The sequence below is a fragment of the Vitis vinifera genome, chromosome 18 (genome assembly GCF_030704535.1).
Source record: "Vitis vinifera cultivar Pinot Noir 40024 chromosome 18, ASM3070453v1".
NCBI classification, from domain to species: Eukaryota; Viridiplantae; Streptophyta; class Magnoliopsida; order Vitales; family Vitaceae; genus Vitis; species Vitis vinifera.
The window spans coordinates 17427449-17442408 of NC_081822.1; the positions used below are offsets into that span (position 1 = coordinate 17427449).

General features: G+C 40.4%; 1 pseudogene; it reads left to right on the forward strand.

Annotated features, from left to right (window-relative positions):
• The window catches only part of LOC132253130 (uncharacterized), a 157294-nt pseudogene that overhangs the window by 13657 nt on the left and 128677 nt on the right, over positions 1–14960 (forward strand).

The window sequence follows — 14960 nt, forward strand, 5'->3', positions numbered from 1 at the left end:
CTTTGTCTTTGCTACCCTAGTATATGGTGTAATAGGTTATAAATTTTGTTGATTAATCCCTCAATCAAGGAGCACCAGCTGCACACGAATCAGCTGAGACACCAATTGGGCACGAATCAGTATCTACAGCACTAAGCTCATGACTCATAGTTTTTTATGTCATTGACAACTCTATGTTGTTCATAGCATCAAGAGCCCTCAACTCATGACAAAGAGTCATTCATCTTAACCATAGCCCAAATCTATTTATAGAATCTAAAGCCTTAAGTTCACGATCTAGAGTACCTCATGTCTTCAACAACCCTGAGCTATTAATAGGATTTAGAGCTTGAAGCTGATGACTTGGAGTCGGTCATGTCAACCACAACCCAAAGTTGTTCGTAGCATTTAGAGCCCTAAGCTCAAGACCTAGAGTGGCTAATGTTATCCACAACCTTGAGTTGTTCATAGCATCTAAAGCCATGAGCTCACAACTCGGAGTCTTTCATGACAAGCATAGCCTAGGGTTGTTCATTGCATCTAAGGCCCTCAGCTCACGACCTAGAATTGTTCATGTAATCCATAACTCTGAGCTATTTATAGCATCTAAATCCCTGAGCTCATGACACAGATTCATTCATGTGAACCACAACCCAATGTTGTTCATAGCATTTAAGGCCCTGAGCTCACAACTAAGAGTATCCCAATCGAGAGTCATTCTTGTCAACCATCACCCTGAGTTATTCATAGTATTTACAACGCAAAGCTCATGACTCGTAGTCTTTCATGTCATGGACAACACTAAGTTATTCAGAACATCAAGAACACTAAGCTCATGAGCTGGAGTCGTTCATCTCAACCATAGCTTAAAGTTGTTCATAGCATCTAGAGCCCTTAGCTCATGACCCAGAGTACCTCATGTCTTTCATAACCCTGAGCTATTAATACCATATAGAGCTTGGATCTCACGATTGGGAGTCATTCATGTCAACCACAACCCAGACTTGTTCGTAGCATTTAAAGCCCCGAGCTAAGGACCTAGAGTGGCTAATGTCATCCATAGCCCTGAGTTATTCCTAGCATATAGAGTTAAGAGCTCACAACTCGGAGTCTTTCATGGCAAGCATAACCTGGAGTTGTTCATTGCATCTAAAGCCCTGAGCTCATGACCCAAAGTTGTTCATGTCATCCAAAACTCTGAGCAGTTCATAGTATCTAGAGCCCTAAGCTCATGACATAGATTCATTCATGTCAATCACGACCCAACGTTGTTCATAGCATTTAGAGCCTTGAGCTCACAACCAAGAGTATCCCATGTTATACACAACCCTTTGTTTTTCATAGCAACTAAAGCCTTGAGCTCACAATTGAAAGTGATGTTTGAAACTAAACTAACATAAAACTAGGTAAAAATGGAAGAAAGAAAGTTTCCCAGAGCTAGAGGTTGCTAGGATCAAGTTCAAAATGCAAAGTGGGAAATTCCGGATTTTTCTTCTCGCATTGGGGACAACAACATAAAGGATGGTTGTTTCCCGAACCGGTATAGGTTTAACAATGAAGATTTAATCCATAAAAAGTCAATAGAAATGGTAGTCAAGTTCCATTAATGGCTTTAGATACTATGGGTCTTCACCTTGAGCCACTTTCCAATGGTTTGTACATGATAACTAATGGACTGATATGGATCTAACAATAAGTATCCACAGAGACCTGAAACTTACCATGTATTGGCCATTCAAAGTGATTCTAAGGGATTTAAAGCAAAACTTTAGATTTAAAAGCCATTTATGAACTCCAACTACCTGTATTTAATGCACAAGAGTTTTCCACCTTTGCATCTGGACTTTTCACCTAGCTTCCTTCACTCCAAGAAACTAAAAGTTTAGCCTCTCATCCTCTGGGAAAACATCCTCAGAGGTTGTTTGGCTACCAAGAAAAAGAAAATAGTAGAGAGAAAAAGAAAGCAACGAGCGCCCTGTATTTTACTAAGTGTAAAACATAACATCATATCCGAGAGATGATTTCCACCCCTCTTATAGTCTTTACAAAGCAAAGCCTGTGATTGGCTAGTTACAGGGATAGGAAAGGAATTTACATAAAAAATACATAAGAAAATATCTCATTTGAAGTCGGCAAAACAGAGGAGATTTTGCACCAAAGACGCATGGGCTGGTGCGAATTTCGCACAAGGAGAAGGTGTTGTGCGAATTTCGCACAAGGGGAAGGTGTTGTGCGAATTTCGCACAAGGGGAAGGTGTTGTGCGAATTTCGCACAAGCTGAAGGTGTTGTGCGAATTTCGCACAAGCTTGGAGCAGTTGTCTTCCGAAGGCAATTTCTTCCTCATTTCAGCTCCAAATCGTACACGGTTTGAAGCGTTGGATTTTTGACTTCCTGAGCTTTGAAATGGTATATATCATGTAGAAGATGGACTTCAGGAAGTGCTCCAAAAGTGTGAAGGAAGACTGCAGCTGCTGTCTCTGTTTTCTTCATTCTGTTTGTTTTTCCTCTTTGCTTCACTCCTTTACTTGGCTTGTCTTAATGATCCAAAAAGCTGTCAAAACACTAAAACTAGCCACAAATATGATTAGAAGTCATTGCTAGGTCCTTAACATGCCAATTGGAATAAAGATGTAGAACTACTACACAAAAGTGCTTAAAACATAATAAATTAAAGGCGCAAAATAGCACTTTTTGGGTAGTAATCAACAACCCAGAGTTGTTCATAGGATTTACAACCTTGAGCTCAAGACCTAGAGTGGATAATGTGGTCCACAACCTTGAGTTGTTCATAGCATCTAGAGCCATGAGCTCACAAATTGGAGTATTTCATGCCAAGCATAGCCCAGAGTTGTTCATTTCATCTAAGGCCCTAAGCTCACGACCTAGAGTTGTTCAAGTCATCGACAAATCTAAGTTGTTTATATCAATTAGAGCCCTGAGCTCACGACACAGAGTCATTCATGTCAACCATAGCCCAATGTTGTCCATAGCATTCGGAGCCCTGAGCTCACAAGTAAGAGTATCCTGTGTTATCCACAACCCTTAGTTGTTCATATCAACTAGAGTCTTAAGCTCAAGATCGAGAGTCGTTCATCTCAAGCATCACCCTAAGTTGTCCATAGTATTTACAACACAAAACTCATGAGTCGTAGTCTTTCATGTCATTGACAACGCTAAGTTGTTCATAGCATAAAGAGCACAGAGCTCACGACCTAGAGTCGTTCATCTCAACCATAGCTCAAAGTTCTTCATTACATCTACAACCCTGAGTTCACGACCTAGTGTACCACATGTCTTACCCAATCCTGAGCTATTAATACCATCTAAAGCCTGGAGCTCACGACTTGGAGTTGTTCATGTCAACCACAACCCAAAGCTGTTCATAGCATTTAGAGCCTTGAGCTAAAGACCTAAGGTGGCTTATGTCATCCATAACCCTGAGTTGTTCATAGTATGTAGAGTTATGTGCTCACAACTTGGAGTCTTTCCTGCCAAGCACAGCCTGGAGTTGTTCATTGCATCTAGAGCCTTGATCTCATAACCTAGAGTTGTTCATGTCATCCACAACTCTGAGTTGTTCATAGCATCTAAAGCCCTGAGCTCATGACACAAAATCATTCATGTCAACAATATCCTAATGTTGTTCATAGCATTTAGAGCCCTAAGCTCACAACCAAGACTATCCCATGTTATCCACAACACTTTGCTTTTCATAGCAACTAAAGCTTTGAGCTCATGATCGAGAGTCGTTCCTTTCAACCATCACCTTGAGTTATTGATAGTATTTACAATGCAAAGCTCAAGACTCATAGACATTCATGTCATTGACAACACTAAGTTTTTCATAGCATCAAGAGCACTGAGCTCACGAGCCGGAGTCATTCATCTCAACCATAGCCCAAAGTTGTTCATAGCATCTAGTACCTTGAACTCACAACCTAGAGTACTTCATGTCTTCCATAACACTGAGCTATTAATATCATCTAGAGCATGTAGCTCATGACTCGAAGTCGTTCATGTCAACCACAACCCAAAGTTATTCATAACATTTAGAGCCTTGAGCTAAAGACCTAGAGTGGCTAATGTCATCCATAGCCCTGAGTTGTTCATATCATCTAGAGTCATGAGCTCACAACTCAGAGTCTTTCATGCCAAGCATAACCTAAAGTTGTTCATTGCATCTAGGGTCCTAAGCTCATGACCCAGAGTTGTTCATGCCATCCACAACTCCAAGCTGTTCATAGCAATTAGAGCCTTCAACTCACAATCGAGAGTTGTTCACGTCAACCATCACCCTAAGTTGTTCATAGTATTTACAGCACAAAGCTCATGACTCATAATATTTCATGTCATTGACAATGCTAAGTTATTCATAGCATAAAGAGCACTAAGCTCACATTCCGGAGTTGTTCATCTCAACCATAGCACAAAGGTTTTCATAGCATCTAAAGCCTTGAGCTCATGACCTATAGTACCTCATGTCTTCCAGAACCCTGAGTTATTAATACCATTTAGAGCCTGACTCAGAGTTGTTCATGTCAACCATAAGTTGCTCATAGCATTTAGAGCCTTGAGCTAAAGACCTAGAGTGGCTAATGTCATCCATAGCCCTGAGTTCATCATAGCATGTAGAGCCATGAGCTCACAACTCAGAGTCTTTCATGCCAGGCACATCCTGGAGCTATTCATTACATCTAAGGCCCTAATCTTAAGACCCAAAGTAGTTCATAGCACTTAGAGTCCTAAGCTCTCAACCAATAGTATCCTATGTTATCCATAACCCTTAGCTACTCATAGCAACTAGAGCCTTGAGCTCACGATTGAGAGTCATTCATGTCAACCATAACCTTGAGTTGTTCATAGTATCTACAATGCTGAGCTCATGACTTGTAGTTTTTTATGTCATTGATAGGTCAAAGTTGTTCATAGAATCAAGAGCCCTGAGCTCATGATATGGAGTCATTCATCTGAACCATAGTCTAAAGTTGTTGATAGTATCTAGAGCCCTGAGCTAACGACCTAGAGTCCCTCATGTATTCCACAACCCTTAGCTATTAATAGCATCTAAAGCCTAGAGCTCATGACTCGGAGTCGTTCATGTCAACCACAACCTAGAGTTGTTCATAGCATTTAGAGCCATAAGCTCAAGACTTAGAATGGCTAATGCCTTCCATAGCCTTGAGTTGTTCATAACATTTAGAGCCATGAGCTCAGAACTCAGAGTCTTTCATATGAACCATAGCCTAGAGTTGTTCATTGCATCTAGCACCCTAAACTCATGACTCAAAGCCATTCATGTCATCCACAACTCTAAGTTGTTCATGGAATCTTGTGCCTTGAGCTCACGACCCGGAGTTGTTGATGTCAACCATAAGGCAAAGTTGTTCATAACATCTAAAGCCCTGAGCTCACGAGCTAGAGTTGTTTATGTCAACCACTACCCAATGTTGTTCATAACATTTAGAGCCTTGAGCTCATGACCCAGAGTAGCCCATGTTATCCACAATTGTCATCTTTTTATAGCAACTAGAGCCCTGAGCTCACGACCAAAAGTTGTTCATGTCAACCACAACTCTGAGTTGTTCATAGTATCAAGAGCCCTTAGCTCATGCCCCATTGTCTTTCATGTCATCGACAACCCTTAGTTATTCATATCATTAAGAGCCCTAAGCGCATGACCCAGAGTCATTCATGTCAACCACATGCTAGAGTTGTTCATAGCACCTAGAGCCATGAGCTCAAGACCTAGAGTGACTGATGTCATCCAAAACCCTAAGCTATTCATAGCATCTAGAGCCATGAGATTACGACCCAAATTTTTTAGTGTCAACCCCAGCTTGAAGTTGTTCATTGCTTTTAGGGCCTTAAGCTGATGACTTAAAGTCATTCATGCTATCCACAACCCTAAGCAGTTCATTGAATCTAGAGTCTTGAGCTCATGACCTGGAGCCTTTCTTGTCATATAAAAACCTTAGGTGCTTCTTAGCATCTAGAGCACTAAGCTCAGGACCCGAAGTTGTTCATGTAAACCATAACCCAGAGTTGTGCATAATGTCTAAAGCCCTAAACTCACAACCAAGAGTGGCTAATGTCATCAATGACCTTATGTTTTTTATATCATCTAAATGCTTGAGCTAGTGACTTAAAGTCATTCATGTCAACCATAACCTAGAGTTGTTAATAGCATCTAAAGCCCTGAGCTCACGACCCAGAGTTGTTCATGTTAACTCTCATAACCCAGAGTTGTGCATAACAACTAAAGCCCTGAACTCACGACCAAGAGTGGCTCATGTCATCAACAACCTTGAGTTGTTCATAGCATCGAAAACCCTGAGCTAGCGACTTAGAGTCGTTCATGTCAACCACAACCTAAAGTTGTTAATAGCATCTAGAGCCCTGAGCTTAAGACTTAGAGTGGCTCATGTCATCCACAACCCTAAGTTGTTCATAGCATCTAGAGATCTAAGCTCATGACTTAGAGTTTTTCATGTCAAGCACAAATTGGAGTTGTTCATTGCATCATGGCCTTGAGCTCATAACTGAGAGTCATTCATATCACCCACAACCCTAAGCCGTTCATAGAATCGAAAGCCTTGAGCTCATGATCTTGAGTCTTTTATGTCATCAAGAACCTTGAGTTGTTCATAGAATCTTGAGGCTTGAGCTCAGAACTCAAAGTCTTTCATGTTATCGACAACCCTGAGTTGTTCATAGCATCTCGAGCCTTTATCTCACGACTCAGATTTATTCATGTCAACCATAGCCCAAAGTTGTTCATAGCATCTAAAGGCCTGAGCTTATGACCCCAAGTGGGTAGTGTCATCGACAGCCCTGAGTTGTTCATAGCATCTGAAGACCAAAGCTTATGACCTAGAGTCATTAATGCTAGTCATAACCCAAAGCTATTCATAACATCTAGAGCCCTAAACTTAAAACCAAGAGTGGCACATGTCATCTGCAACCTTGAGTTATTCATGGCATCTAGAGCCTCAAGCTCATGACCCAGAGTCTTTCATATCAACCATAACCTAGAGTTGTTCATTACATCTAGGGCCTTAAGTTGACGACCCAGAGTCGTTCATGTCATCCATAACACTGAGATGTTCATAGCATCTAAAGCCTTAAGCTCACGACCCGGAGTCGTTCATGTTAACCATTGCCTAGAGCTATTCATCGCATTTAGATGCATGAGCTCACGACCCAAAGTAGCTCATGTCATCAATAACCTTGAGCTTTTCATAGCATCTATAGCCTTGAGCTAACGATCTAGAGTCATTCTCTTCAACCATGACCTATAACTATTCCTAGCATCTATAACCCTAAGCTCATGACTCAGAGGAGCTCATGTCATCCACAAACCTTAGTTGTTCATAGCATTTAGAGACATGAGCTCATGACTTGGAGTAGCTCTTATCATCCACAACCTTGAGCTGTTCATAGTATCAAGAGCCTTGAGCTCCCGACCCAGAGTCTTTCATATCATCAATAGCCCTGATTTGTTCATAGCACAAAGAGCATTAAGCAAACGACCCATAGTTGTTCATGTCAACCACAACCTAGAGCTGTTATAGATCTTGAGCTCACGACTTAGAGTAGTTTATGTTATCCATAACCCTGAGTTGTTAATAGTATACAAAGCCTTGAGGTTATGACTCAGAGTTGTCTAGGTTAACCTTTACCTAGAGCTATTCATAGCATCTAGAGCCCTGAGTTGTTCATACATAGAGTGGCTCATATCATCCACAGTACTGAGTTATTCATAGCATCAAGAGCTTTAAGCTCACAACCTATCCTCTTTCAAGTCATTGATAAGCCTAAGTTGTTCATAACATCAAGAGCCTTGAGCACATGACCTGGAGTCATTAATGTCAACCACAACCCAAAGTTGTTCATAGCCTTTAGAGCTCTCAGGTCATGACATAGTGTTTCTCATGTCATCAACAACCTGAGCTATTAATAGAATCTAGAGCGTTGAGCTAACAACCTTGAGTCGGCTATGTTAACCACAACCTAGAGTTTCTCATAGAATCTAGAGCTTTAAGCTCAAGACATAAAGTGGTTTATGTTGTCCAAAGCACTAGGTTGTTCATAACATCTAAAGCCTAGAGCTCATGACCTAGAGTCTTTCATGTCAACCACAACCCAGAGTCGTTCATTGCATCTAAGTACTTAAGTTCATGACTCAGAGTTATTCACGTTATCCACAACTCAAAGTTGCTCATAGAATCTAGGGTCCTAATCTCACGAACCAAAGTCTTTCATGTCATTAATAGCCTTCAGTTGTTCATAACATCTAAATCCCTGAGCTCATGACCCAAAGTTGTTCATGTCAACCATAGGCTAGATCTATTCATAGCATCTACGGCCAAGAGTTGCTCAAGTCATCCACAACCTTGAGTTGTTCATAGCATGTAGAGGTCTAAGCTCATGACCTAGAGTCTTTCATGTCAACGACAACCCAACATTATCCATTGCATCTAGGGTCTTGATCTCATGACTCGATGTCATTTATATCATCCACAACATTAAGTTGTTCAAAGAATATTCACCCCTAATCTCCTGACCCGGAGTCTTTCATGTCATTGACAAACTTGAGTTATCCATAGAATTTAGAGCCTTGAACTCACGACCTGGAGTCTTTCATGTTATCAATAGCCCTAAAATGTTCATAGCATCTAGAGCCCTAAGCTCATGACCAAGAGTTGTTCATTTCAACCACATCCCAGAGGTGTTCATAGCATCTAAAGCCCTCAGCTCACAACCTAGAGAGGCTCATGTCCTCGATAGCTCTAAGCTATTCAGAGCATCTGAAGCCCTTAGCTCATGACCCAGGATCGTTCATGTCAACCATAGCCTAGAGTTGTTCATAATGTCTAAAACCTTGAGCTTAAGACCCAAAGTGACTCATGTCATCCACAACCCTGAGCTGTTCATAACATCTAGAGTTATGAACTCACGACCCAATGTTTTTCATGTCAAACGCAACCTAGAGCTGTGCATTGCATCTAGGGCCCTATGCTCACAACCCAGTTATTGATATCATCCATAACAATAAGTTGTTGATAGAATCTAGAGCCCTGAGCTCATGACCTAGAGTATTTCATGTCATCATTAGCCTTGAACTGTTCATAGAATCTAAAGCCTTGAGCTCACAACCTGGAGTCGTTTATGTCAACCACAACCCAAAGTTCATAAAAACATCTACAACCCTAAGCTTGAGACCTAGAGTCACTCATGTCATTGACAGATCTGAGTTATTCTTAGCATCTCAAGCCTTACGCTCATGATCCGGAGTCATTCATGCTAACCATAACCTAGAGTTGTTCGTATTATCTAAAGCCCTGAGCTCACCACCCAGAGTCTTCTATGTCAACCACAACTTAGAAATTTTCATTGTGTCTAGGGCCTTGAGTTGATGACCCAGAGTCATTCATGTCATCTATAGCCTTAAGATGTTCATAGCATCTAAACCCTTAAGCTCACAACCCAGAGTCGTTCATGTCAATCACACCCCAAAACTGTTCATAACATCTAGAGCCTTGAGCTAATGACCCAAAGGAGCTCATGTTATCCGTAGCCTTGAGTTGTTCATAGCATCTAGAGTTTTGAGATCACCACTTAGAGTAGCTCATGCCATCCACAGTCTTCAGTTATTCATAGCATTAAGAGCCCTGAGCTCACAACCCGAAGTCTTTCATGTCATCAACAGCCTTGAGTTGTTCATAGCATCAAGAGCCTTGAGCTCATGACTTAGAGTTGTTCATGTCTTCCAAAATCCAAAGCTATTCATAGCATCTAGTGCCCTAAGTTCACGAAATAGAGTAGCTCATGTCATTTAGTGCCCTAAGCTGTTAACACCATCTGGACCCCTTAGCTCACAGCCCAGAGTTGTTCATATCAACCATAACCCAAAGTTGTTCATAGCATTTAGAGTGCTGAGTTGAAGAACTAGAGTGGCTCATCTCATCCACAACCTTGAGTTGTTCATAGCATCTAGAGCCCTATGTTCACGACCTAAGGTCCTTTATTTCAACAACAACCTATACTTGTTTGTTCAATCTAAGGCCATATGTTCACGACCTAGAGGCATTCATCTCATTCACCGCCCTAAGCTGTTTATAGCATCTAGAGCCTAGAGTTCATGACACAGAGTGTTTCCTGTCATTGATAGCCCTGAGCTTTTCATAGCATCTAGAGCCTTAAGCTCATGACACTAAGTCGTTCATCTCAACCATAGCCTAGAGTTATTTGTAGCATCTAAAGTCTTAAGCTCATGCCCAAGAGTGGCTCATATCATCAACGACCCTGAGTTGTTCATAGCATCTAAAGCCATGAGTTGAGAATCATAAGTCATTCATGTGAACCATAAGCCTGAGTTGTTCATAGCATTTACAATCCTGAGCTCAAGACCCAGAGTGGCTTATGTATTCCACATCCTTGAGTTGTTCATAGCATCTAGAGCCTTGAGCTCACAACCTAAAATATTTCATGTCAACCACAACCCGGAGTTGTTCATTGCATCTAAGGCCCTAAGCTCATGACCTAGAGTCATTCATGTCATGCACAACCTTTACCTAGTCATAGAATTTAGTGTGTTAAGATCACAACCTAGAGTCTTTCATGTCATCGATAACTCTGAGTTATTAATAGCATCTAGAGACCTGAGCTAACAACCTAGAGTCGTTCATGTCAACCAGAGCCTTGAGTTGTTCATAGCCTCTAAAGGCTTGAGCATAAGACCTAGAGTGGCTCATGTCATCGATAACCCTGATCTATTTAAAGCATGTAAAGCCCTAAGCTTACAAACCTGAGTTTTTCATGTCAACCATAACCTATATTTGTTCATTGCATCTAGGGCCCCGAGCTCTTAACCTAGAGTAGTTCATGTAATCATTAGCCTTGACCTCATAACCCAGAGTCTTTCATATCATCGATAACCTAGAACTATTCAAAGCATTTAAAACCCTGATCTCATAACCCAAAGTGGCTCATGTCATAAAAAACACTAAGCTGATCAAAACATCTAAAGCCTTGAGGTCATAACCTGGTTTTGTCCATCTCAACCATAGCCTACCATTGTTCATAGCATTTGGAGCCTTGAGCTTAAGACCCGAAGTCATTCATGTCATTGAGATGTTCATAAAATCTAGAGGCTTGAGCTCACAACTCGGAGTCATTCATGTAAACCACAACCTAGAGTTGTTCATAGCATCTAAAGCCCTGAGCTCATGACCCAGAGTGGCTCATGCCATTGACAACCCTGAGCTCTTCATAGCATCTAAAGCCCTAAGCTCATAACCTAGAGTCGCTCATGTCAACCACAACCCTAAGATGTTCATAGTATCTATAGCCCTAAGCTCACAACCCCATGTCATTCATGTCAACCAAAACCCTAAGATGTTCATAGTATCTATAGCCCTTAGCTCACAACCCCAAGTAATTCATGTCATGCACAAACCTGAGGTGTTCATAGCATTTAGAGCCCTAAGCTCATGACCCGAAGTCTTTCATGTCATCAACAATCCTAAGCTATTCATAGCATTTAAAGCACAACCCTCACGATCAAGAGTTATTCAAGTCTACCATAGCCTAGAGTTATTTGTAGCATCTAGAGATCTATGCTCATAACCCTAGAGTAGTTCATGTCATTAACAACCATAAGTTGTTCATAGCATCTAGAGCCCTAAGCTTACGACCTGGAGTTGTTCATGTTAACCACAGGCCCATGCTTTTCATAATATGTAGAGCCTTGAGCTCATGACCTAGATTCGTTCATGGCATCCACAACCCTGAGTTGTTCATCGAATCTAGAGCCCTCAACTCACAACCTGAAGTCATTCATGTCAACTATAACCTTGAGTTGTTCATAACATCTAAAGCACTGAGCTCATGACCCAAAGTTGTTGATTTCAGACATACTTTTAAGCTGTTCATATCATCTAGAACCTTGAGCTCACTACCTGGAGTCGTTCATCTCATTGATAGCCTTGACCAGTTCATAGCATCTAAAGCCTTGAGTTCACAACCCGGAGTAGCTCATATAATCCACAACCTTGAGTTATTCATAGAATCTAGAGTTGTGAGCTCACAAACCGGAGTCCTTCATGTCATCCAAAACCCTGAGCAATTCATGGCATCTAGAGCCTTGAGTTCACAACCTAGAGTAGCTCATATAATCAACAGCCTTGAGTTGTTCATAGCATCTAAAACATTGAGCTCATGACCCAAAGTTATTGATTTCAAACATAGTTTTCAGCTGTTCATAACATCTAGAACCTTGAGCTCTCTACCCAGAGTCATTCATGTCATCTACAACCCTCAGCTGCACATAGCATTTAAAGCCATGAGCTCATGACCAAGAACTATTCATATGATCCACAACCTTGAGCTGCTCATAGGATCTAGAGGATTGAGGTCATAGGATCATTGATTCCGTGCCCAGCTGGTGTATGTCCTATTGATTGGTGTTCAATCAACTGGTGTAGCTTGATTTTGGTCCTCAGACTGGAGTAATCAACAAAATTTATAACCTATATCACAATGTACTAGGATTGCCTCAGCTAGCATAGCATAGTGGCTCTAGGATCGTTCACTAGGAAGGGTTTTCAATTTACTACTAATATTAATTCAAAGTTGAATTGGTGTTTTTTCATTTCAAGGTTAGCTTTAAAAGAAAACATAAACTTTGATTGAAAATTGGTTGGTTTTAAGCTTACCAAAAATAGTAACTGAAATTACTTATAAAGAAAAGTGTTTCTTGGAGTTTTTCGATCACTAGGGTCAGGCTCCTGTTATAAAAATAGAGTTCCGGTCACTTGAATCTTTTCCTCGCATTGGGGAATTAACATATAGTTATTTCCTGAATCGGCATGGTACAGATGCTTCCCTTTTATGGATTCAAACACTAAATCCCTCTCACTGATTCATCTTGCAATGGCTCGTGCCTCTCACATAGCATTTTCCATTCAAGGTGATCTTTAACCTTGGATTTCCCTTGAAAATCTTTCAAGAGATAACTAATGGATGTCTCCTTAAAGTCCAAAAGATTACCAAGTGTTGGTTATTCTAGAAAATCCTACCTTTGGACCACCTCCCAAAGGCTCGCAAGAGATAAACTAGCACATCTCAATGGACGGAGATCACTTGCCTTACCAAGTGTTGGCCCAGGGGATTTTAAGGCGTTTTAAGTTAACTAAAAACATAGAAACCATTAACGGGTCACACTTTTTCTTCATTAAAAGATGAAACAACAAAACTTCTAATTTTTACAGTCGACACCTTACCCAGTTTCCTTAACTCCAAGAGAAAAAAAGCCTAGCCACTCATTCTCTAAGGAAACATCCTCAGAGCTTGTTTGGCTAGTGAGAAAAATACAATCAAAATGAGTAGGTAAGGCAGAGCAAAGCTTTGTCTATTACTTCCTTCAAAACTATACAAAAAGTTGGTCTTTGAGGACGATTACAAGAAGAAAATGGGGATTTAAACAACAAATATCTGAAGAAAAAATCTAAAAGAGTCGATCGCAAATATCTGGGAGCACTCAGGTGGATTTCACAGCATGCAACATGGGCTGCGAAAATTTCACAAGCTGAAAGTCTCCATTTCGCAAGAAAAGGCTGATTTCGCAGCTTGCACTTTGTGATTTCGCAGCTTGCGAAATTGCCTTTCAACTTGATGCGATTGTCTTCCAATGGACATAACTTCTTCATTTCAGCTCTGATTTGCATATTGTTTGAAGCGTTGGACTCCTAACTTCCCAAGCTTCGAAATGACACATAGTATGCATAAAATGGACACTAAGAAGTGCTCAAAATGTGTCCTAAAGTTGCTGTCCTCTTGAATTTCTTCATGTTAGATTCTTCTCTTTGTTTCTCCTCCTTGTATTCATGATTTTCTATTGGAAAAGGACTACAAAGCTCCAAAGCTTGGATTTTTCTTGTAAATGAGCTTCCATTTGCTTTGCCATGGATTATACAAAGCTCTCCCTCATCTTAGATTGCTTTGGTGATAAAAAAAAGCTATCAAAAACACCAAAACTAAACACAATTTGATTAGAAACGATTGCAAAGGTCCTTAACATGCCAATTGAGTTAAAAGGTAATAACTACTACTCAAAAGAGTTAATTACAAGCTATAAAATAGAACTTTTTGAGTAGTAATCACTTCCCCCAACCAACATATTGCTAGTCCCTTAGCAATGAAGGAGAGAAAAAGAAAAATAAACAGTACTATAATTTACAACATCATGTTGATCACTCCAAAAAAATTTTAAGTGGCATGATGATCAAACTCTCACATGGAACATTAAAGATTTAAAACTCAAACTTCAACAAGAGATGTCATATAACTTGTCTAATCACAATTCATGAAGAGAAAGCATTATGCAAATTTAAGCTTCAAAAGAATTTCCACTCCCAAAGGGCCAAACCTTACTCTTCCACAAAAATCTATGTGTTACTTATTAATTTTCGAAAATAGTATGCGGAACTAATCTTTCTCCCCAACCTAGTTATTTTTCAAAACTTAGCAAACTAACTAACTTCAATAGGCTAAAAATGCACCTCTTGCTTCACAATTTTTTTTTCATTGTAGGAGTACAAGGCTTAAAGGTATTCTTTTCTAAATTGTCCATGTAACGAGGGTCCATCGATGACTCCCAACCAATTAAGGTTTAGGGCATCAAGCTTTAAGGATCTTTCAACCACTAATTCCTCGGATGTTACCCTGGACTTTTGAGAATGAATTTAATACCCAAGCACCTAAAGTATGTTAAACTCCACCTATTCACCCTTGTAACGATCATTGAGGTCGGTGGCTCCCAACCAATGAAGGCTTAGGGCACTAGGTTTTAAAGATTTTCACCATATACCCCTCAGACCTTGCTTGAGTTTCAAGGCAAGTAAAACATTTTTTCTTTGTTTCTTTTTTTCCAAAGGCTCATTAGTCTTTTATAAGGTGTCCTAACACTATTAAATGAAGT